Here is a 26,790-nt window from a genome sequence, read left to right on the forward strand (position 1 = left end):
GGTTAGGGAGGGGGGCAAGAATGGAGGAAGGAAGGACTGTATAGAGGGAAAAAAGGGGTGGGAGGGGTGGGGGGGAAGGGAAAAAATAGCAGAATGAATCAAGCATTACCCTATGTAAATTTATGATTACACAAATGGTATGCCTTTACGCCATGTACAAACAGAGAAACAACATGTATTCCATTTGTTTACAATAAAAAAAATACAAAAAAAAAAAAGAATAAATAGAGCAAACTTCTTCTAGAACAGAAATAGTAACTGAAAGGGAATAATTTAAAGATGAATCACTTTTTTTTACTTTTGCAAAACTCTTTGCTCAACTTTATAGAGGTGTTTGGCAGATTAAAGTTGTATATGTTCAAAGTATTCAGTGTGATCATTTGATATATGTAAATATTGTAAATGATTGCCACAATCAAAATTAATTAACATATCCTTCAACCCAGAGTTAACATTTGTATGGGAGGTGGAGACAGGGAGTAAAAATATTAAATCACCTTTGAACACTGGCTACAACACAACTAAATTAAATTTTTGGTGGAAGAAGAAAAATTGCATGTGGCAATTCAGTTTTAGGAATAGTAATTGACAAAATCCAAGGCTCATGAGAAAGACTCAGTCAAATGATGAGTGAACAGGGGTCCTTTACCTCTAAAATTGTCATCATGGAACAAAACATCCACACTGTCTTAACAAAATTCTCATTACCACTTTAACTGAAGGAGCAAAATGAACCATGGTTATAACTCAGAGTGGCAACTATGATGTTCTTAGCTACCTGCCTACTTTGCCTTTTTGATTTGAAGTGAGGACCACATCAGAACTCAACAAAAAGCTGTTACCCTTTTAGAGGGAAAAAAGTAACAGGACTTTTAGAAATTTTCTAGATAACCAATACACCTCAGTTGGAGCTGTGGAAAGTACTACTAATGCTGGACTCTTTAACATTCAATTTGTGCCAGTTCTGCTCAAGATGTGCCATATTTAGAGATAGATTGTTGGCACAAACTACAGCAACTACTTTTGGTCTTTTTCCCACCTTTTTCAAAGAGAACTAAATAGAGGGTTTCTTGATAAGCAGTTGAAGGTGCTTTGCTGAGCTCTAGAAAATATGCAAAGGACAGTACTATGAGGATAGTACTATTATGCAAAATAAATATACAAGGGAAATGAAATACAAATGGATGTCTGTTGGAATAATAAAAATCATTTAAGACATTGATTCTGTTTCTAAGGAAGTCTCACCAAGAGCTTCTGAATTAATTCTTAAATAATACCCGATATCAGTAACAGAGAAAGAAAATTGCTTGTGAGTTTCATCAGTATATTCTCTATATTCGGAGGTAGTTGGTGTGGGTTTCTGTCTCATTTGACCTTAGGAACTTCAGGTGACCACAAATGTATGAAGTTCACTCTGGATTGGTATATCCTTTCCAATGATTCTGCCTTGTACTGCCTTTTATGGTGACTGTATTAAATTTGATGTTCTTCAACCAGCTGAATCACACTGTAGTTTGTAAAATATGTTTTTGGTCCTTGTTTCATTGGGCATTTGCTAGCCCTTTCATAGCTATTTGTTGCAATTCAAGATGACTAAACATGACTCTCTCATTCAGTTCAAGATCTTGTCTGTCTATTTGTGACTTCCAGGGGAGAGAGATTGACAAACATTTTTTAAATCATCATGTCTAAATCAGAACTTTTCACTAGCATACTTATGCACTTAAATTAGCACACTTCTAGGCCATTGAGAAAAACAACTTTTTTGCATTAATCAGACTCTACTGGCACCAGACCTCTGGGAACCCTTGTGATGGTATCCAGCCTATGCAATATCACATATTTCTTCTTAGAAGTTTCACTCTGTGGCTTTGCTCTGGAATCTATGAAGAAATGTTCCTCAGCCTAAAAACTAAGACAAAGTTTCTAGTCATACAACAATAAATCTTGTGGGGTCCACTGTGGACTCTTGGGGTGGAGGTGGGGGATATGGGTGGGAGTCATGGCTTCTGTGACTGGAACTCCCCATTCTAGCCTGCCCCCTGAGGATGGGTATGGGGACATATGAACTGCATGTGGAAAGCTATCAGAACCTCTCTCTTTCTGTCTGTGTAGTTTTTAGGCACTTGTTGTTCCTGACTCTGGGTATAGATTTGTCACTCTTATTTTGTTTTGTAGTGTCATTATTTTTAGTGTACAAAGGATGCTTCAATAAATAACCATGTACCATGTTTTATGTATTCACTGTTATCCAAGTGAATATATAAAATATAATCAAAAATTATACAGAAAACTTTAAAGTCCCCCATTTTACCTTCCTCTACAATCAGAGGAAACAACTCTCATATACTGGTATTGGTTTCACCCTGTTTAATACTTTTTTTACTTTTACTACATATGGAAGCATGCATGCTATAAAAGATTTTTTGTGGATTGTAAAATGTTCATTTCACTGTACATGTATAATACAATAATCTGGAAATGGCTACTTTTCCTACCAAATATTTTGTTTAAAAAAAAATTACCCTTTTTGTTATATAACCCTAGTTCATTTTTTAAAAACTTTAATATATTACTCTATTTTATGAAAATATTATGATTTACATGTCTATTGCCATACTGACTGAAATTCAAATTAACTTGATTTTTAAATAAAACAAATGATGCTAAAATACACACCCTTATTCATTTTCCTTAGGATACTTGATAGTTTTTCTGGTGTATTTATTAGGGGTCTTACTGTGTCATAAGATATGTGCATTTCCATGTCTGTTATATATTGCTAAGTTGCTCTCAGAAGTTGTCATACCAATTTGCTTTCCTACCAGCAGCATGAGAGAACTCCTTTTCCAGATCATTACCAACACACGATTATTATCAGATTTAATTATTTACTAGTCAGTGGGTGAGAGTCACTATCTCATTGTTTTAATTTTCATCATGATGATTATTCATAAAGTTGAGAATATATTTTTTATAGGGCATTTGAATTTTTCTGTCTCTGCCTTGTCTATTTCTACACTATTGTCTGTTCTTCTTTCATTGATGTGTAGAAATGCATATGCAATCTAGTATGTATTCTAATGTATAAGTTTATATTTCATACATATAACTGTTTGTTATATATATTGAGAAATTTGCCCCCCACCTACTGATTACCTTTTAATTTTGTTCATAACATATTTTAACAGATAATTTTTAAATTTTGATACGATTAAATTTTTGTTGCTCTACTTTTCATGACTTTCTTAAGAAATCACTTTCTCCTCTGTGGTCATATTATATATAAACTTTTTCTGTACTCTAAATTATTTTAAGTTGCTGAAAGCTTCTTCTTAAATCTATGGATTTAATTCATCAGGAGTTTAATTTATTTATGTTTATGTGTGGTATAAAGCATGGATCTGGTTTTTCCCATATGATAAATTAGTTGTCCCAACACCATTTACTGAATAGTTCATTCTTTTTCCATTGCTTGTAATCCTCCTCTGTTGTATACTAAGATCTGGTATGTGCATTCATATTTGCCAGACTATGCTTCCCCTCTTCCTTTGATTTCAACTTTCCTATCCTACAATACCTATCCTATCCTATCATACCATGTAAATTCTGTACCTTTACATGGAGCATTGTTATCTCGTATTGCATAATCATGAGAATGCTTCAAATGTCTCACTTAAAATGTGCTGCTAAGTGTAAGTTTTGGGGTGGCATATTTTTATCACATTAAGAAAACTTCAATTTGTAGTTTATTAAGAGTTGATCATAAGTATTAAATTATAAATAATGTTTTTTCAGCATGTTAGAGTAAACATACTTCTTCTAAGTATTATTGCAGTTGATTGTATTGATAGATCTTTCTGATATTAAAGTAGCCTTACTTTCTTGATCTAAATCTGACTTGAACCAAATGTGTTTCTGTATTTTCTCTTTCTCTTTATCTTTTCTCTCCCTCTCTACCCCTCTTTCAGAAAGTCCTAAAGCATATTTTGGTAGGCTTGCTTTTTCTTGGTATTGCCTGAAATTGATTATTTTTCAGAAATGTCTCTTTAAGAAGATAAAGAATGCAAAGATTTTTATTTTCTTTAATTTCAAATATTATTTATTATATTTATTTTAAATATAGATGCTTCTCAACATGTTATGATATATGATGTGCTTATATCCAGCCAAACCCATCATAAATGGAAAATGTTAAGTTGAAAATGCATTTAGTACATCTGCCTACTGAGCACCACAGTTTAGCAGCCCAGCCCACAGTGCAGGACAGCAGAGGGTCAGTTGTTTGCCCTGGTGATCGTGTGGCTGACTAGGAGCTGAGGCTCCCTGCCCAGGCTTGCTTCAGTATTGTATCACATTGCTAGCCTGGGAAAAGATCAAAGTGCAAAATTGGAAGTTTGGTTTATATTGAATGCATATCACTTTCACACATCATAAAGTTAAAAATGGCAAGTGTAACTATATTAAGTCAGGGACTGCATTTATCTAGGAATAAGGATTCTCCATTTTTTGCCTGTTGAGACTGAAAATATACCCAGAGCATAAGCCCAAATTTCCTGTTTTTAAATTATAGGAAGCCCGTCACTTTTCTAAGCAGTATGATAAGGTTCAACTTCTCTGCTTCTTTGGGGACTCTACAATGGGGTGTGCCCAACTCAGTCCCCCTGGTAGAGATGCCCTCCCTTGCTGACTGCAGAATTCTACAACCCATTATTACCTCATGTACATGTATGACTGCATAACCAATGTGATCCTACAATATGTATAATCAGAAAAATGAGGGCTTATACTCCATTTATATATGATCTATCAAAATATGCAAATGCATTCTATTGTCATGTACCACTAATTAGAACAAATAAAAATAAATAAATAAATAAATTTTCAAAAAAGGATTCTACAACCAATGCTCACCCCATGAATGACCTCATGTACCTTTCGGCCTGCCCACTCCCTATCAGGCAACGTCAGTGTTCCCACTGCATGTGCTTTATTCACCCTTCTCTCAAACAAAGCAGAACATTTAGCATATTTTAATTATCCTTGCAGATAGCCTCTACTATTTTTCTTGGTTTTATTGCGTAGAATTTACTTCCATTTTTTTCTAGTTAACAGGAAATGTGGTTTCATATTGTTTTTATTTTATTTTATTTTTTTTTTAATTATAAAATTGTAAACAAATGGGATACATGTTGTTTCTCTGTCTGTACATGGCGTAAAGGCATACCATTTGTGTAATCATAAATCTACATAGGGTAATGTTGTTTGATTCATTCTGCCATTTTTTCCCTTCCCCCCTCCCCTCCCACCCTTCCCCTCCATCTATACAGTCCTTCCTTCCTCCATTCCTGCCCCCCTCCCTAAACCCAACTCCAACCCCAACACTAACCCTTCCCACCCCCCATTATGTGTCATCATCCACTTATTAGCGATATCATTCTTCCTTTGGTTTTTTGAGATTGGCTTATCTCACTTAGCATGATATTCTCCAGTTTCATCCATTTGCCTGCAAATGCCATAATTTTATCGTTCTTTATGGCTGAGTAATATTCCATTGTATATATATACCACATTTTCTTTATCCATTCATCAATTGAAGGATATCTAGGTTGGTTCCACAATCTGGCTATTGTGAACTGAGCAGCTATGAACATTGATGTGGCTGTATCTCTGTAATATGCTGATTTTAAGTCCTTTGGGTATAGGCCAAGGAGTGGGATAGCTGGGTCAAATGGTGTTTCCATTCCAAGTTTTCTAAGGAATCTCCACACTGCTTTCCAGAGTGGCTGCACTAATTTGCAGCCCCACCAGCAATGTAAGAGTGTACCTTTCTCCCCACATCCTCGCCAACACCTGTTGTTGGTTGTATTCTTGATAATTGCCATTCTAATTGGGGTGAGATGGAATCTTAGGGTGGTTTTGATTTGCATTTCTCTTATTACTAGAGATGTTGAACATTTTTCCATATGTTTGTTGATTGCTTGTATATCTTCTTCTGTGAAGTGTCTATTCCTTTCCTTAGCCCATTTGTCGATTGGATTATTTACATTCTTGGTGTAGAGTTTTTTGAGTTCTTTATAGATTCTGGAGATTAGCGCTCTATCTGAAGTATGATTGGCAAAGATTTTCTCCCACTCTGTAGGCTCTTTCTTTGCATTGCTGATAGTTTCCTTTGCTGAGAGAAAGCTTTTTAGTTTGAATCTATCCCAGTTATTAATTCTTGCTTTTATTTCTTGTGCTATGGGAGTCCTGTTGAGGAAGTCTGGTCCTAAGCCGACATGTTGAAGCTCTGGACCTACTTTTTCTTCTATAAGATGCAAGGTCTCTGGTCTGATTCCGAGATCCTTAATCCATTTTGAGTTTAGTTTCGTGCATGGTGAGAGATATGGGTTTAGTCTCATTCTGTTGCATATGGATTTCCAATTCTCCCAGCACCATTTGTTGAAGAGGCTATCTTTTCTCCATTGCATATTGTTGGAACCTTTGTCTAGTATGAGAAAATTGTATTTATTTGGGTTTGTGTCCGTGTCCTCTATTCTGTACCATTGATCCACCTTTCTATTTTGGTACCAATACCATGCCGTTTTTGTTACTATTGCTTTGTAGTAGAGTTGAAGATCTGGTATTGCGATACCCCCTGCTTCACTCTTTCTGCCAAGGATTGCTTTAGCTATTCTGGGTTTTTTATTCTTCCAGATGAATTTCATAATTGCTTGCTCTATTTCTGTAAGGTACATCATTGGGATTTTAATTGGAATTGCATTGAATCTGTATAGCACTTTTGGTAGTATGGCCATTTTGACAATATTAATTCTTCCTATCCAAGAACATGGGAGATCTTTCCATCTTCTAAGGTTTTCTTGAATTTCTTTCTTTAGTGTTCTGTAGTTCTCATTGTAGAGGTCTTTCACCTCTTTTGTGAGATTGATTCCCAAATACTTTATTTTTTTCGAAGCTATTGTGAATGGGGTAGTTTTCCTAATTTCTCTTTCTGAAGATTCATCGCTTATATATAAAAATGCCTTCGATTTATGTGCATTGATCTTATATCCCGCTACTTTACTGAATTCACTTATGAGATCTAAAAGTTTTCTGGTGGAATTTCCTGGTTCCTCTAAGTATACCATCATATCATCAGCAAATAGGGATAGTTTGAGTTCTTCTTTTCCTATTCGTATCCCTTTAATTTCTTTGGTCTGTCTAATTGCTCTGGCTAGAGTTTCAAGGACGATATTGAATAGAAGTGGTGAAAGAGGGCATCCCTGCCTTGTTCCAGTTTTTAGAGGGAATGCTTTCAGTTTTTCACCATTTAGAATGATATTAGCAATGGGTTTAGCGTAGATGGCCTTTACAATGTTAAGGAATGTTCCCACTATCCCTATTTTTTCTAGTGTTTTGAGCATGAAGGGGTGCTGTATTTTATCAAATGCTTTTTCTGCATCTATCAAAATAATCATGTGATTCTTTTTTAGAAGCAATATTTAGTTGCATTAGCCATCATCTTTTACTTTTCTTTTCTCTATTTGTCTGTGCACCGGTCAATACTTATTGCATGTCTCCTATTGGCTTTCTATGGTTTGTAGGTGTTTGGAAATACAGCAGTAAATAAAGTAGACAAAGTCCCTGAACTCACATAACAGACATTGTAGTAAGAGAAAAGAAGAAAAAACAAGCAAACAAATAAATATATAATATGCCAAGTAAAGATAAGTGCTGTGGGCAAAATAAAGTAGCCTAAAGGCTACTGCTTATCCAAGTTGTTAGGAAAGAGGTCACAGATAAAGTAACATTTGAATGAATACTTGAAGGAAGTCTGGGATAAAAGTATCCCAAGCAGAGGGGACAGCATGTTCTGTTTGGAATCTTCAAGGAACATCAAAGAGACCAGTTTTGTTGGAGCATGTGGTGGTAGATGGAGGCAGAGATAGTAGGTGGGGGAACGTCAGAGAAGACTTTGAGATCATGGTAAGCACTTCCTGATTTGTTCTAAGGGAGATGGGATGCCATAACAGGGTACTAAACAAAGAAGTGATATGATCTTGTCGCACTGAGATAATTTTGGGTATTGAAGATAAGTAAATTCAATAAACAGGTAGGCCAATTAAGAAATTCATAAAATAATCCAGATAAGAAATGTTGGTGACTTGTATGAGGGAGATAAAGATAGAGATGGCAAGTAGTGATCATATTCTGTATAGAATTTGAAGGAGAGTCTGAGGGGATTAGTTGATGGAATATTAGTCATGAAATGTGAGTGAGAAAATGGTGGAAAGATCTGAGAATATGAAAAGATGAGGGTGAAGTTTACTGAAATGGCCAAGACTGTGGAAGGAGTCTCTTAGGAGAGTAAAATCAAAAGTTTGGTTAAGGATTTGTAAGATGCCTATCAATACATCCAAGGGGATTATTAGTCAATTGAATACACAAGTCTATAGTCCATGTAAGAGGTCTGGACTGGAGGGTTGATTTGGACAACATTATCATGTATATGGTATTAATGTCAAGATACCGAATGAGATCACCCAAGAGGGGGAAGAGAATGATGCCTGGAGGTTACTTCTTTGCAAAGTGTTTGGAAAAATGAAAAGGATACAGTGAGCAAAACAAAAAAGGAGAGACAGTAAGATGGCAGAATTAGTGAGGAATGGTGACCAAGATAAAAAATTAAGATAGTATTTCAAATAGCAGGAAGTGATACACTATAGCAACTGTATTGACAGTTCAAAGATGATTAAAAAATTAACCACTAGCCAAGTATAGTGGCCATGCCTGTAATCCTAGAAGCTTGAGGGGCTGAGGTAGTAGGATTGCAAGTTTAAACCCTGCCTCAGAAACTTATCAAGGCCCTATGCAACTTAGCTGAGACCCTATCTCAAATAAAAAATGAAAATGACTAGGGGTGTTGCTCAGTGGTTAAGCACCCCTGAGTTCAAGTCCTGGTACCACAAAAATAAATAAATAAATAAATAAATAAATAAATAAGAACCATAGAATTAATGGTCACAACTAAAGCTATTTCACTTAAGTGGTGGAAAACAAATCCTGATTTGGATGAATTTGAGAACTAGGCAAAGAGGAAGTGAGAAAGGAATAGAGAATCTTTTTTTCCAAGAAGTTTAGATTTAGTGGAAAATACAGAAATGGGTCAATAACTTCAGGGACAAATAACTAGAATAGTCAGGAAAGAGGGATTTTTGTCTTCTTTTTCTTTTCATTTTTGTAAGAGGAAAGCATCCTATCATGTATTTAAGAGAGTTCCTGTTTTCTTACAAAAATATCTCCCTTAGCCTTTATTTAAATGTGAGTCTTTAAATGTAAACTGTCTTAATTTACTTAGTCTTTAGTGATAGTTTAGTAGGGTATTAAATTATGAATTGATGGTTATTTTTCCATCATTTTAAGCCCTTTCATTTATATTCTGACATCTGTTGTTGCTGAGAAAAATCTCCTACCAGTCTATTGAATTCCTTAATAGGTAATTTGACTATACTTGAAGTACCTTTTAATTTTTTTCTGTATCTCGATGCCTTCTGAGGTATTTACTTTTTATTTATACTCTTCAGTGATTAGGCTTTTAACCTGGAACTTCAATCCATTCTTTAATTTTGTAAAATTATCAGTAATACCTTTTCTGTTTCTTTGCAGTTGAAATAAATCCTCATTTTGGAACTCCCATCAGATGTATGTTGGAGCTAATTAGTGTGTCCTCCATGGCTCATAACTGCTCTTTCAAATGTTTCAGTACTGCTCTCTTAATTTTAAAAACTAAAATAAACCTACTGTTGCAGTGTTGGCACAAAGGATGATAAGTTCAAAGTATAAACTTGCAGTGCCACGTTGGCCAGCAATTCTGGCATTGGTTATGTTTTAAAGATTTTTTTTTAAGGTTAATATACCTTATCAGGAAACTGGTCTCAAAATCAAATGAAAGAGGAAAGCTTAAAGGCTGGCTGGTGCCAGCTTGGCAAAAATCAAACAGATTAAAGTGTTCTCTCCTACTTTTCCCTTCCCGATGTCCCCTCATCTCTAAAGAATTATGAATATGCTTTCCTTAAAAAGATATGCATAAAAAAGTAGAAAAAAGATGGCAGGAACACCAACAAAGAAAGTAATTCAGAAAAAATGGGAAGAAATACATAGATAGTTTACAATAAATATTTTATAGAATATTCAGTCTCACTAACTCTCTAATAATTAGAAATAAAAACAATGGTGAATCAATTTTATCTATTAAATTACCAATAGTGAGAGGGAAAGAAAAATCTTACTAATAAAATAACAGTGAAATCAAAGTGTTTCACTAGTCTGACCCAAGTCTAAATTAGGACAGTTTGAAAGTAATTGGGTGATACCTATGAAAAAGTCACATAAATGTTCTCGCTTTTTATGCAGCACCATTGTTTCTTGGAATCAACTATTAGGCAATAAATTGAAATACAGCCTAAGAGATGTTTATTGAAACTGTTTATAACATTGAAAGAGCAGAAACAGTCTTCATCAGTGACCTATAATTTTTTTTCTGACTGCCAGAGCATAATAAGAAAATATGGGATCTACCTAGATGTACAAACGAGCATCAAAAACTTTCATTTAAAGAAACTGATCATTTCAATACATGCATTTAAACATTTAAGTGGAGAGCAGTCTGGCATCTGCATTAGTTTCTCAGCCTAGGAATAGGTTGAACTCACAGATGGAAAAGAAGTGTTCTGAATGGGTGGGAACAAGCATATAATGGAACATTAATTAATAGAACCTTAAATGTTGTGTTTATAGTTTTTGTTTGTTTGCTTTGTTTCTGTTTGTGGGCAGTTGGAGGGTTTTATTCTCTTTCAGCTGGCAAAGAAAAGAATACTTCCACATAACTCCACATAAAGGCGATTTCTTGAACGTTACCAGATTTCTGCTGCTGTGCCTAGCCATCCTATGTGTATCTCTCTCTCCATACATCATGGATCCTTCATGGATTATTTTGTAATGTCCTCAAGCTCCCTCTCCTCTCCGCTGCAACCTCTTCAAGCTGGTAGAATCTGTTTTAGAATTACCCAAAGTCTGATTTCAAGCACTTCCTATAGATCTGCCTTTTGATATTGGAACTTTATTCTCAATATAATAAATTAAAATTAGCTAAGCCAGACTGATTTCATTTGAGTCAACAAAGAGTTGCTTAAATCAGCAATTCTTGGAAAAATATAAAAATATATATATATATATATATATATATATATATATATAGGAATATATTTGGCAGGCACTTAAGAAATTAATGTTAAAAATCAAAAACCAAAAATGACATCTTTTTCTATGGATTCTGTTTTCCTTTTTTTTTTTTTAGAAATTTTATTAAATAATACAGAATGTGTTATTTTTCTCTTGAGGTCCTTCACTTTCCTAATCTTAGTCTAACCATTATTTTTATTTGATAAAGCCCCTAATTTGGGGAATTTGAGTTGAGGGAAGGTGGAACAAAATGTCACCTACTTTTTATTAGACCAAAATGATATTTCTATCAAAGAAGGATTCTTACTTCTGTGGACCTCAATAATCTCCCAATAAAACTAATCACAAGTTCAAATAGTCCCAAATATTTCTGATTTCAGCACACTAACAGGATTTATAACTCTTTTGGAAAAGGAAAAGTCATCTTCTAAGGATCATAAAAAGTCATATCACAATGTCTCATGCATTTGGGTACATTTTCTTCCTTTATAGGGCATCGAAGGTAAAGTTTCAGATTATGTCTTCACATAAGTCTTGTGTGGTTACTTTTTCCCTCTTTGTCATAGTCAGCTTTTTTTTTTTTTTTTTTTTTAATCTCCATGATCAAAAACCTAACAAGAACAACTTAGAGAAGGAAAAGTTTATTTTCACTGATGGTTCAGAGATTCAGTCCATGGTCAGACAACTATATTTTGGCCCCAAGGTGAGGTAGAACATGATGGCAAAAGGGTGTACCAGAGGAAAGCAACTCAGGGCTTGATAGCCAGGATGCAGAGAGAGAGCTCTCTGCTAAACAAGGACAAATTATAAACCCCAAAGGCACACACCCAGTAACCTACTTCCTTCAGCCACAACCTACCTGCCTATAGTTATCACCCAGTTAATATATATCAGTGGATTAATCCACTGATTTGGTTCCAATTCTCATAACCTAATTATTTCACCTATGAACATTCTTGCATTGTCTCACACATGAACTTTTGGGAACACCTCATATCTGAGCCATGACACCACTCCTCTTTGACTGCAGCCTGAAAAATGAGGTGAAACAGATCTTTCTCTTGTGAAAGTAGCTATAAAGATCTAGGCTGCCTAGTTACAAAACCATTAGCTTGTTGGTCTTTGGCCTCTGTATTAACTGTCATCTGGTATTCATCTTCATAGTAACTTCCAGAAGTGCTGACTGGTCTAGATCATCCTTATCCATGTGTTCAGTGATCCAGTCCATCAATATCCAAGCCAGCAGAAGTGGAGAAGGAGAAGTGGAGGGATGCACTCATTTCCCTAAAAGATGCATATGATGCTTTTATTCATGTCCCACTAGCTGGGATTTAATCATGTGACTACAGTAACTGCAATGTTGACTGTGAAAATGTCTTTCATTGGATTCTATTGCTTATTGAAAGTGGGGAGAGTGAATATTGGGAAGAACTAGTTAGACCACATTACAGATTGTAGTATAAATCCAAAGAGCAAGGAAAAGTCAGTTAGATGTTGCATTCAGAGGGATATCCTGGTGGTAATTTTATTTCTCATTTGTGTGATTTGTATATGTATATGTGTATGTGTGAAGAATAGAACGGAGAGAGATTTAACCAGGTGTTAGGAGGCCATTCCTCAAGTCCAAGAGAGAATGGGGAACTGTATGCAAACTCCGGATATGAGGTGTTTATGAACCCATGAGTTTCATTTTGGAAGTGTGCTTTAGAGGCATCTGTGAGGCAGGCAGGTTGTACTCCTCCGACATATAATTTCAAAACACATGAACCACGACTCAGAATCAGCAAAATTTCAAATCTAGTCATTATTAACTAAACTATTCAAATGATTCCCCCCACCCCGCCCTTGAGAGTTTCTTATTTCAAAGGGTTTGCATGTATTGAATGTCACAGAATGTTTTATTGTATACCTAAGAAAGCTAAGCAGGCAGAAGGGGCCTCATAATCAGCAAAATTCCCTACCAATTCTGGCAGCAGTCATGGATCATGAACAGCTTTCTTGTGTTAACAGTGGGTCAGGACTCTTGGTCAAACACAGGAATGTTCATCGCACACTCTTGCATCTACTGTAACTCACTGAGTCTACACTCAGTGTGAATTGTCATGACTGTTCTAACATGCAAGCAGCTACGAGGACCATGACAAATCTCTGGAGAGGAAGCAGTCCTTTGTTTTTTGTATTGTTCATGTATATAATTCATTAATGTTTAGTATTTTGCACCTTAAGATGACTTGTGATTTTTTTTCTTGAGAGAGAGCTGTTACAAAGTAATTTAAAAGAAACAAAATCCACATTTTCTAAGTACTAGGTCCTCCTGCTTAATTGACCAAAAAATTCTTGACTAGGACTTTGATGGGTTGAAATTAGGGGATAGTAAATATGGAGGAGACACTAAAAGGTTTCTAGTGAACTACTTCACATTGTTGATACAATAAATGGTTAAATGTTTGCAAAATTAAGTATGCCAGGATTTCCAACAAAATTAATGTGTTGGAATTCATTCATTCATTCATTTATTCCTTCATTTAAAAAATACTTAATGCAATGCACTCTAGGCCCTTGGGATACTTCAGTGAGACACCAGGGGACACCCAGGTGGGCACTTCTACTTTTGTTCTTGCACTCTTTAGAGGAAAGATGACATTAGATTCAGATTCCTTATGGCTATCTTCCATCTGTCCAGGTGGTAGCCTGGTAGCTCTGATACTCAGCCCTCTTCTCAGCTGACCTGGCCAACACAGTTATAATAACCTCATGAAATTTCAGTCCAGGCCTGGCCTTCACTTCGGCTGGCAGCACCAAAAGAAGTACTAAGCAAAGGTCAGGGAATGTGTTATGTAAGGCAATCTCAGGCGTGATTTAATTTACTCTCTGATACCAGGTGAGTGTGTGTGTGTGTGTGTGTGTGTGTGTACAAGAGAATGTTTGATTGATTGATTAGGGAGCTCTTGCGAAGGCTTATATATCAAAGCAGGAGCACCTAGAATTTAAAGATTAAAACGTACCAAGTGGTGACCAAGAAACTTCCATGGAATTACATCTTCAATCCTACTCTCTGCCCAATTTTACCAAATTGGTGCATTGTGATCTTCTTGTATACGTGGCTGAATGATAAAGAAAATTAAAAAGGCTCTTATTATGTACAACCTGGAGGAAACCATATGAAAATCCAGCCTCTATTTCAGGAATATCTGCAGAACTATTGGTTAGTATTCCCTTATTGTTAACTTTGATTAAAGGGCTGATAGTTAGGTTTCCCTCTGCAACTTGCTTTTATATTTTTAGACATAAATAAATGAACTGCCTTAGGCAGACATTTTATTCCCTGCTCCTTCCCTCTTTCTGTTTGTTTTCTCTTCTCTACTCTAAGTAAAACATTTTTCTAGTGCTGGAGCTTATAAAATATTCTTATTAGGAAAAGCCTTTAATGGCCTTCCTCCTTGTCTGACCACTGTCAAAATATAATTTGGGTTTCCAAAGTTTGTTCTCTGAGGGAAGGGTTAGTTTTCTGAGCATGTCCAGAGGTGGTATATTTTGAGAAACTCAACAAAGATTATAACTTATGCTCAGAAAACACTTAGTTTTAATTCTGTTCCATGTTTTATATTTCAATAGTCCATTTGCATTTAGGAAGGTATCATAGAGAAAAAGGGACACCACAATTGCATGTTTGTGTCATCTTCTACCAGATTTTCTAAAGTCTGGGGGATGGTTATCACTTTGAAGAAAAGGAAAATAAGACTTTGTCCTTTTATGCTTGTAACTATTCCTCTGCTGATTACAGTGCATTGGGTCTCTCCATCCAGCCTGATCCAAAACACCTTTTCTTGCCTGATGACATGAGCAACATCTCCTGTGAAGCCTTAAAGGCAAACTTTCAACAGAAAGACATGCTCTCACCCCTTCTAAACTCCTGTTTGAAAACTCTGTCCTGGGTCTCTGTTCCTTCCATTGATAAAGTATTTAAAATTGGGTGTATTAGATACCATGCTAAGTTGTCATGCCAAGATGACCCTCAGAAGAGAGGAGAAAATCAGGAAGGCATGATGTTTGAAAGTAGCATTGATGTTGAAGGGTAAGTAGGTTTGTGACTTGTCTGGCTGCATCCTTGGAAGTAAATAAATATTTTCTTTTACCTAGAGGAAAGTTATAGAAAGTCAAAGAAGAGAAGACACAGTGAGCGAGGATTGTAGGAGGAGGTATTATGTACCAGAGACAGTGCTGAGATAGAATCACTTTGTATGCAACAAGTTAAATATGAGAAGAGATGGAATAACTAGTATCTAGCTCAGGTAATGGGGTGAACCCCCATCTCATTAAACAGGATCGGAAATAGAAGAGATGACCATTTGTACCTTAGGTGGGGATTGGAGGCAGGTAAGAAATGCCAACTCCAGGAGTTCTTTTGATTCTGATGAGTATCCAGTTGTATTATTTCCCTGTGTCTGAAGAGTATTTCTTTGGTACTTCAGCGTTTATATAATGATGTGATGTGTAAACTGATCCCTGAAGATTCCTTATGGCTTTCCTTCCTCATTTGAAAGTAAAGTTTTAAGTGATTACATGACATCAAGTAGTTCGAATGTGAAAAATTCACTTGAATCACTGTTCGATTTCAGGAGAAGATGAATGTTTTATTCCTGTTCTACAAATTGTGAAATAATGGATTTCACTCAGACAGATTGTAACAAAAAAAAAGTGTTTATTTGTTCCTTTGACTTCCTGATCAGAGGACAGTCTCTGTGAATCAGGAGTGGTTCAGGGTTTGGTTCAGCCTGTTGCTTCCAACCCTCTTCCACCAGCCATTTGATTTAGGAGAAATATGGCCAGGTCATTGAATTACAATTTCCTGAGTTATGCTGTGGTGGTCCCCTAGGAGAGTAAACATAGGCCTCCTGGGAATTGGATGTTTAATTCAGGAGGATTGAAAACAAGCTCTCTGGAGCCAAGATTTGCAAGGACGTGCTGCAAAGATAGACTGCCCATAAATACAGGCTCCATGTCCTTGTCTTTCCCTTACCCTAGTCTGTAGATTTTCAACCTTGGTTTTGGTTTACCTTCCCATTGACAAAATGCCTGTTTTTTTTTTTTTTTTTTTTGGTTTTGTTTTTTAATTTCCTGGTTTGGCCTGGGGTTTAGGAGAAATGTTAAGCCAGCAAACTGATGAAGACAAGATCTTTTAGGCTTTCCCACCTTCCCTCGGGCTATCTCTTGTTTATGAAGGTATTAGAGAAATGAATTGCATCAGTTGATCCAAAGGTAGGCAAAACTTCAGGTCTGCTTTATACTGGCCAAACTCAGGAGATGGGCCAATACACCAGAATGCCAGTAGGTGCTTTTATTCTCCATTGCACCAGGAAACAGTTTTATTTCAGTTAATTAGTGTGTTAGTTTTCCAGAAAGAGAGTAACCTCAGAAAACAAGACAAAAATCTGAAGATTGTTTAACAACTCTTAGAGTCAAACTAGAGGGAACCGAGTAACCTTAGGGGAGAACATGATAAGCTGGCTGTAAAGGATTGCTTATTTTACTGCACCTGTTTCTGTAGGGGGATGTTCTTCTGTGCTAGTCAAGGCACCCTCATACTGGGCAGTTAAAGGGGGAAAAGTCATAAATTATTTATGACCTATTTTTTCAGCATCATTTATCAATTATCATTACTTGATCAAGCTAGATTATCACTAAAGTCCCTTCTGGATCCAAATTTCTATGTACTGCTAAAAACAACCTCTCTCCATTCGACTTGTTTCAGCGGTGACTGAGTTACTGTTTTCCTGATTGATGTTTAGGAAGTTGGTCTCAGGATCTCTAATAGACTTAGAGACTTAGTTTTTTATTGCTCCCATAACAAGTTAGCACAAATTTTGTGGCTTAAAATGACACCCACTTGCTACCTCACAGCTCTGTAGGTGAGAAGTTTGGGCTCAGTGGGGTTCTTTTCTGAGCATTCACAGGGCTGAAATCAAAGTATCCTGAGAGCTGCTTTGCCTCCTGGAGTCTTGTGCTTCCAGGCTCCTTTGAGTCATTGGCTGAGTATAGTCCCTGCCATTGTAGGATGCTGTTCCCCATTTCCTTGCTGGCTACTAGCTTGGAGCCCATTTTTTTCTCCTAGACAATGCCTGTATGGGCCTATGCCCACTTTCTATGTAGTACCCTCCAGCAAGGGCAGATCAGTCCCTCTCAAGTTCCTCTCAAGTTCCTAATCTTCCCCATCTCATTGACTGACTTCCTCTTCTGCTTTTATAGTCTCATATGATGACTTTGGCCCACCTAGATAATCCAGGATAATCTACTTATTTTAAAGTCCGTTGACTAACCACCTTAATTACATCTGTAAAATCACTTCACAGCAGTACCTTGATTGAATAACCAGGGATGGTAACTTTGGAAGGACCACTTGAACTCCAGAGTCATCAGTGAGCCTGAACTAATGTTGTCACTTGAGTGATCTTATCAATGGCCGGTTGATTTCATCTCTACATGTGCATTTTCTTTTCATCTTGGCATTTCATTGGGTAATAATTTCACATTCGGTATTTCAACCACTTATCCTAAGAGATGTCTATTATAAAAAGTCCATTTCTTAGTTGGCTGTGGAAGATTTCTAGAGGCAGGCCAGCTCTACTGCACAAACTTAAAAATATAATAGCACATTTGGTTTGTGTTAGGTAAGTGATTCCCAATTCTGGCTGCACTTTACAATTATCTAAGAAAAATATCAATACTCAGCCTCCACCCTGGAGACTCCGATTTGCCTATGATAAATCCAGAGCATTTTTTTTTTATACATTCTCCCTGTGATTCTAACATGTAACCAACATTGAAAACTATTGATGTGCTCCAAATATTCTGTTTGGGAGACAAGGAAGCTAAAACTGGAGGTGAGAAATGACCCCCTTCAAGTTCCTTCCCTAGATTCACTACTAGACTTCAAAGTTCTTCAAACTTTTTTAAAGTTTGCCACAAACAAAAGGTTTATAGTTTAATTGCATATAGTGTTCAGTACTTAGTAATTATGTACAAAATGAGTATTTAGAGATTGGAGCACCCTGCTTCTTGCTTCAGTGGCAAGCCTATTTCTTTTTGGGACTTTAAGAAACTAGTAAACCTTGCAAAATAACTGTTTATAGGTCTCTTCTCAGCAGCTCGGGCTACCTCACAAGAAACAGATATATTCTGCACTAGCCAAGGAACTGGTCACATGGGACTCCACAGTCTCCCAGTGTTTCTGCACTACACAGTCCAGTGCAGTAGCCACTAGTGACACTTGAAATGGGGCAATTCCCAACCAGATATTCTGCAAATGCAAAATACATACCTGAGTCAAGGACAGAGCATGAAAACACAGGTGCCAAATATTAAAGCTTTTTCCACTGATTACATGATAAAATGTTATGGATATATTGAGTTAAATAAGAGATATTATCAAAATTAATTTTTTTCATTTTTCACTTTCTTAATGTTGTTCCAAGAAAATTTATAATCTTGTATCTTGCCAGCATTGTGGCTCATATTACATTTCTGTTAGTGCTACTCTAGAGAGGGTTTTCTCTTGAAGCTAGTAACAACGAATGGTCCAAGTCCAAGCTATCACACCTCCTGTCATCTTGAACGGTGAAGTGGTACGCTGTCAACTTCCTGGAGATGAGACGTGACATTGATCTGCCCTGTGGTTGCCATCTATCTGGCAGCCAGTCAGTCTGGCAAAGAGACTCTTCTATTTTTATGTATAGGCTTAAAGGAGACAGGGAGATGTCCCTATGTCATGGAGAAAGTACACTGCATAACTCTTAAGCAATGTACCCGAAAGCAGACCAGGTGCTCTTAGAGTGTTAAAGGCATGGAAAGGAATATCATATCCCTTGAGCAGAGCACCTCTTGAAGAAACTGCTGTGTCAGCAGTCATGAATTGTCATGTCTCAGTATTCATGTGTCAGCATTCATGAGTTATTGCTGCCCTTGACAGGCCCTGAGCGCTGGAAATACTATGGTGTCTGCCTTCCTCTATAATTCAAATTCCAGTTTTACTCTCTCCTTTTCTTGCTTTCTCTAGTTTTTTTTTTTTTTTCCTTTTCAGGTTCACTGGCACTTGAATCATGTGTTTATTCTGCCTAGTTTACTGTTTAAGAAGCAGCAAGGAATGCAAAGGCAGGAGACACTAGGGAGAGTTCCGAATCCCACTCAGAAATAGCCCATCTTTGTGAGCTTGGGAAATTCACTTAGTCTCTCTAAGCTCCTCTCTTCTTCTATTTTCTCTCTCTCTCTCTCTCTCTCTCTCTCTCTCTCTCTCTCTCTCTCTCTCTCTCTCTCTCTCCCTCAGTACTGTGGATTGAACCCAGGGTCAACTTAATCAGTAAGCCACATCCCCAGCCCTCTTTCTTTTATATTTATTTAGAGACAGGGTCTCACTGTGTTGCTTAGGCCTTGCTAAGTTACTGAGGCTGGCTTTGATCTCAGGATCTTCCTGCCTCGGCTTCTGAGCCACTGGGATTACAGGCGTGCGCCAGAGCTCCTGGCCCATTTTCTCATTTGTAATATGAAGCTTTCCCTTGCAGGGTCTGTGTGAAGGCTGAATGAAATCACAAGACGCCTGGCACATGTCTTCACTGGGCATGTTTTCTGGTGGGCATCTACTCAGCCGTAAGCCAAAGGCTAGCTGTTCAGAGTACAATGGTGAATGTGGCATGGCTACTGCCCTCCCCCTGTCCTATTTGCTCACAACTGAAAGAACAGAAAGAGAAGGAGCCCTGTAGCATCAGGATGTGGGTAGCCCTCAGAAAATGGTAGCTATTGCACAGCATGGACGCAAGATTTGACTTATCAGAAAAGCATGGAATAGTGCTCAGGGACGGAACTGAAGCCCACTGTGATTACATGACTATTTGAGTCACCAAGTTGGGCAATGTGGGGCTGGCACAAGAGCATGAGATTGCTGACTCCTCTAGGAATGCTTTTCCCAAGAGACACATTGCCTCACTCTTGGTTTCCCAATTTGTTTACCTTAAAAGAACAACGTTACCATGTTGGACTTGATAAAAAGAACAAGTTTTTAAAAAGGGTTTCTCTCAATTTTTGTTCCTTATGTTATCAGGGTATGCCAGTTACTCTTTTTTTGGAAATCTGCAGTTCTGTGATATCTCCAAAAAAGGCAGGAACATATGCATTTCTTTGAGATGAAAAAGCATTTGGGACAGTATGTATTGTTATTTTAATCATTGTCAGATTATTATCCCATCAAGATAACAAATGTTTTCATTTGAAAACTACATTCTGTGAGAACTTATCTCCAATAGATTATTAATCTCCTTTTACATTAGTTGAAATGAATAACATTTCCATCTTGGAGTTTCTGAATGAGCTGTCCTAGTAATAAAAAAATCAAAATTTAAAATAAGCTGCTTCTAGAGGGGAAGAAATAAAGTAGAAAGTCAGTAAGATATTTCCTTTTCCAAATTCTACTTTGGAAAAAATGACTTGGTTGATGCAATGGCTTCATAAAGTAAGGTATAAGAAGGAGCATGCTATTCAAATAAGCATCCAGGTGAGGATTGACTTTTCTTTTCCATGTGAATTATCCCTGCATTGTGAATCCATGAATACACCAGATGAATCAGGCTGGGTGAACTAATGATCATGCATAGGAATAATTGTGGTGAGGCATTGCAAAGTGTATGTGGGTCCTACTGAATTTCAACAGAATGGATCAAACTTCAGAAAGTTCCTCTTTGAGCAGAATAACCATGTATAACATGAAAGGAGTAGCACAAAGCATTTGGCTACTGAAGTGCCCTTTCTTTCTTCAACCTGTAAGGAGACTCAGGTTCTTATAACCCAACTGCCTTGTCTTCTCCTAGGAAGAGTCAGGCCTATTATTGTTGAATTCATTCTCTTTTTTTCAGCTCTAGAAACCCACTATTCATGCCAAAAAAAAGTACTGGAGCCCTGTAATGGCATCATAAAAATTTATTAAAATAAGTAAGGAAATGATGGGGTAGGATCAACCCTTAGAGTATTTACCATGCAACTGAACTTCCATGAAGGTTTGCAATTGCCTGTGTACCTAATGGGGGCATTCTTGCCTTATTCTAGGATGGCAATAACTCATTATCCTAGGAGACAGACACAGTGCCTTATGAAGGGCCTTCCTCTTCACTGCACCCTCATGTGAGAAAAGTGCATGATTTAAGAATATTGTTTACATACAGTGGTTGCCCTGGAGTACATTTGCTGCTTGCTTTATCTCTAGCATAGATCTCCCTGATATATAAATGAGGGCCCCACTCCCAATCCACCCCACAGAAACATTATAAAATATTAAGAGTCTATTTGTTGCTACTATAAGAAAAACTCTAATAACTAACTCTTATTGGAGATGTGCAGAGGGTATGCTAAAAGCTTTGAATGTGTTGTTTCATCTAATCCTGATTTTTCCATGGAAAGGGGAATTGTTATCACCTCTATATTAATGATGAGTACCTTGATGCTTGATAAAGCCAGGATTTGAACCTAGCTTTCTTTGACTCCAGAACTTATTCACTTAACCACTAAGCTCACCCTTTCTGTAAATGAAAGCTAGGGTAGTAACTATGACCTGGGAAAGTATCTCTCTCAATAATTATTAACTAAATGTGATTCTCTGACAGATGTCATCAAGTGAAATCACATTGTCAGGATTCATTCTGCAGCACTGTCTCATACATTTTGTATTAGCATCAGCAGATTGTTAATCTTTGTACCTGATATCTCACATGGAACTTAGATAGCATTATTTGCCTCCCCAGCCAGTGATGTGCTGGGTCCAGCTCATGCTGTCTTCACGTTGGTAGCTTAATATCAGCAAATGCAACAAATCATAGCCCCTTTTTTAATTTCAAAAAGAAAGTGCTAAACACTCAACAGTGTACCATTGTCTGTGACTCAAAGAGAGACATAATGTGAATGGTATAAATGCATACTGGGAATTCCCCCCAAAGACCCTTTTGCAAATATAATCATACCTAAGTTACCAAAAGCTTCCAAGAATCTTCCTGTTGCCACCATTCTGAATTTGGGAGGGTCTCTTAAAACATACCCATAAAGACTTTATGTGTATTATAAATAAAAAATTATTCACTAATCATTATAAAAAATTAGGCTGCTAACATCATATGAGCATAAGTCAGCTTAATATTTTTGAATGTCAATACAAACGTATGAACCATAAAGAGTATAATTGGGCTGTCATATGTTATTTAAATTTTTCAACTAATTACATTTTTTAAAAAACAAGAAGAAATAGAATATCAGTTTTAACAATATATTTTACATAACTCAACAATCTAAATTATGGTTTCAAATGCAGGCAACATAAACATTTTTGAGATTCTTTGCATCCTTTTTTGTACCAAACATTCAAACATCTATATGTATTTTACACTTGTAGCACATATCAATTTAGATTCTAAATTTCCAACACAAATATTTTATCTTTACTTAAATTTCATAAGATGTACGGCTAAAAAAGTGGATCCACATACACAACTGGTTCCAAATATACCTGTGTCTAATTAGAATAATTAAGTACAATTGAATATAATTGAAATTTGTGTTTAATTCCTCAATGACATTAGACACATTATGAGTGCTCAATAGCCACATGTGACTGGTGGTAACTGCCTTGGTCAGGACTGGTACAAACCATACATGCATATTTGTTTGATAAAACATTCACTGTATATACTACTCCCTTTTCACTTATACCTTATGGTAAACACTGTATGCATTTAAAACTCCCACTCTTTATTCCTTACTAGATGCCAGAGAGGAGAACAAGCTCAATAAAATTACAGTTACATACTACATAATTATTTTCAGTGAGTGCAAGTCTCTATATATAATCGTGGTACTATGATATTATAATGAAGCTGAAATCTTCCTATTGTCCAGTAATGCCATAGCTGTGATACTATGCTAGTACAATGCACTGCTCATGTGTATGTGGCAGTGCTGATATAAACAAACCTACTGTGCTGCCTAAAAGGATAGCACACACAACTATCTAGCACATAACACTGGATAATGATAACAAATTACTATATTTCTAGGTTGTGTATCTACTTTTTTCATTATTTTAAAGTATACACTTTTTACTTATGAAAAAAGAGGTTACTGTAAACAGTATACCCGGTCACACCAGCTGCAATCTCACACATCTATCTAATGTTTACTGGGCCCTGTTGTTTTGTTCAAAATGGCCTAGGCCTACACACACACACACACACACACACACACACACACGCACACTTTGTGTAAGTACACCCTATGATGCTCATATGATAAAATCACCTAACAATACATTTCTCAGAACCTGTCCCACTGTTAGCACATTACTGTAGTTACATTAAAAAGTGTCTGTGAGCATTTCCTTCTTCACTAATGGGAAGGAAATAAATTGACCTAATGCATTTTGGATCTGACCAATTTTCAAATGCTCACTACCATCAAAAGTAGGTAATAGCATGAACTGCGAAAGCAAACTGTCCAAAGAATCATTTAGGGCTAATTAGAATAGGTAATTTCAGACACCATTTTGGATTAGCCTCTTCTTTTTCTGTGCTGAGTTCTTAGAAAAGCTTCACCAGGAAGTCAATTAATTCAGTTTTGCCATAGTTCATTAGTAATCAACACCATCATCAGAAAGTACACATTTATCAGGTTATCTCACTGAAGTTAGTTTTGCAGTTCTGTCTCTGCTGGAATTTTTAAAGTTAACTCTTGCTTTCTCAGTATCAGAAAAACCAAATCAGCAAAATAACAATTTGGGGGACTTACTATTCTTGATTAGTTCAGCTGCCATTTTGATATTCTTCTGAACTTCGCATTAACTGAACTCCAATCTCCTAAATCTATCATTCAACTCTCCCATATATTAATATGCTAACATCACACTTTAAAAGACACTTATAACCACTTTCAATTTATTTATTTATTTCTGCAGTGGTATGGATAGAACCCAGGGCATCACACATGCTTGGCAAATGCTCTACCACTGAGCTACATCCCCAATCTAACACCTTCCTTTTAAATATTTGCTACAAATCAGAGGGTATGGTAGTTTTGGTGGTGGTTCATTTTGTTTCTGCCAAAATACCAAAAGATATGAATGTATGCATTTTTTTCTATATGACAATATAATTTTAATATTGTTTTTGATAAAAATGATATGGGGATTTTTCACAAAATAGTACAGTCTTAATATTAAATTTACCTAATCCTTATCATCTCTGTATAACTGTCTATTTTATTTATTAATGTCTTCTCATTTTCTTTAGTCTTCATTCTCATACCTTCAGTTTCCCACTGTACATTTCTGAACATTTCCAGAAGTCCTGTAATTGCCTTTAATACTCAAGTATTTGAAATAGTCAGGTGACTTTCTCTTCCTACTAAACAACTCAGATCCCAAAGTCCTGATTTCTGCCCGTCACACTCTTTCATCCACACATATACTCAGTCATTTGTGACACTCTTATCATATCCTTATCCAGTCACCACCAAACCTCCTCATTATGTCCCAATGAAATTGGGTTAAGAAGGCAGGTCAGACAGCTTTATCCTAAGGAAAACCCACTTTTGCATGATATCTTACCAAAACCTCTAGAGAGTTTCTGATTAATATGAGTTGAAAATGCTGTTTCAGTCTGGTCCTACCTTGCCAATCCAATTTTAGCCCCTTTATTTGCAATTCTAAACCTTGATCTCTTCTTAGTCTCCTCAGAGTGTTATCCTAAACATACTCAAAATTTATCCCCACACCCAGAAAGAACATTCACACTACTCTTTTGCCCATACAAGTTCATCAGAGGCGCTCTCACTTTTCCTTACCCATCACAATCCTATCCATCATTTAGTTCAAATTTCATGCCCCTCAATTTAGTAGCTCATTTTTCCCTACCGTAACTTACCATTTTTAGCTATGCTGCTTCTTTTCAGTTTCAAGGGCTTGTATTGCCTAATTCTTCAAGTCAAAAATCATGCTTTTGCATTAATTTCTTCCACAGTGCCTTGCACAGTACTTGTAGTCATTAATAAATAGTTCAAGAAGTACTTGCTCATTTTAAACAAAAAAAAAAAAAAAAAAAAATCTGAAGTAATTGCTTTTCTTACCTGGAATTGGTTAAAACATATTGGAAAAAATGTCATATCTAATCTCTTCTCATGTGTTTATGGGCTATTTTATAGCCATGGAATGAAAGTCAGTATATCAGGGACCTAATTCGTAATTTGGAGGCCTTTTCTGTTGGGTAATCTTCAGAATTAGAGCTCAGGCCAGCTGGATTACACTGGTTTTAAAATCTCTCCCTCAAGGAAAGGGGAAGCAGGCAAAAGCCTCCAGTACTGAGAGTGGAAATGGTGAGTTCCATTTCACAAGAAGAGAAGCATATTTTCCCCCTCCTGCTGAAAATCTTGCCATGAGACTGTAGTCAAATAATGAAGAATATGAAAAATTTAGAGTAGGATTTTCCCCAGGAAAATATTGCAAACTTAAAACCTTTATAAGTTAAGGTGCAATTTGGAAGATTCCTCTCAACAATGCCTGCTTCTACTTAGATTATAAGTAGAGTCTCTTATGACAGTCTTTGGATGAAGTCTTATGCCTTGGGGTATAGGGTACATATGATTATCTAGGCAAAAAGGGGCAAGGGAAAGGGGGAACTCTCTTCTTCACATCCTTGGCTATATTAAAGTTCCAAAAATTGTGTGTCAGCACTCTGTCTTTTCCTAAGGATATTTTCTTTCAGCTAGAACCTAATAAAGAAGGATCTCTCATCTATAAGCTACAGTAAGGAGCTGTGCAAAACTGGTGGGGCAGCACAGAATCAGATCAAATAGAATGTCTCTTGGCTTGGGTTGTTATAGCTCTAGAGAAAGTTCTCTAGGGGAGTGAGGAGGGTGCTTCCTCAGGAAGTCATGACCACTGAGCCAACACTAGTGGAAGGAGCAGAGACATTTGATTCTAATAAAGCAATTAGCATTACTAAATCCAACCACATTTCTTTATCCTCCTCCTGGTTCCCATCACTAGTTAGAGTGTTAGAGTCAGGTCTTTATGCAATGCTCCAGGTGACAATGAACTGTTCTCATCTCCCATTTGAGATCATGACAGTTTGAAATACCTCTTTTTCTGCTCTGGGTGTGTGCAAACAGATTTTTTGCTAATTTGATTCTCAGGATTCTGGTTTGTTAGGTAAGATAGGATGTTTGTCTTGTTAAGATAGGATGTGTAGTTTCTTTGAGGTATGTGGCAAGGTGAGTTCTAAACAGAGAAAGCAATCTGCTGAGCAATGCAAACACGGTCATTTTTTACTCTGTCTGGGATCTGGGGATTTACTGTTACAGCCTGATATCAAGATAGGGTATGCCAATGGAAGCTTCTTCCCTGCAACTAAGTATGTTGGGGATGACTAGTAAAATTAATACTACTTACAGAGTCTCAATCCTCAAAGCTTTCCCTCCTTTAAAATTTTTCAAATTAAAGGGAAATACCTGGTTACTAACAAGATGGCATTTTTAACCTATAACTTATTAGTG

The 26,790-nt window shown here is 36.6% G+C and overlaps 1 protein-coding gene across 3 annotated transcripts in view; it reads left to right on the top strand.

The window, feature by feature from the left end:
* Ghr (growth hormone receptor) overlaps positions 1–26,790 on the top strand; it is a 265,678-nt gene that overhangs the window by 89,230 nt on the left and 149,658 nt on the right. The window contains exon 1 of one of the 3 annotated variants that reach the window (XM_047556984.1): positions 14,200–14,425. The exons of the other annotated variants lie outside the window; for them this stretch is intronic. The gene's annotated coding sequence lies outside the window, so the exon portion shown is untranslated. Of the gene's footprint in view, positions 1–14,199; positions 14,426–26,790 lie in introns of those variants that run through there. 3 annotated transcript variants of the gene reach the window in all.

The sequence above is a fragment of the Sciurus carolinensis genome, chromosome 6 (genome assembly GCF_902686445.1).
Source record: "Sciurus carolinensis chromosome 6, mSciCar1.2, whole genome shotgun sequence".
NCBI lineage: Eukaryota > Metazoa > Chordata > Mammalia > Rodentia > Sciuridae > Sciurus > Sciurus carolinensis.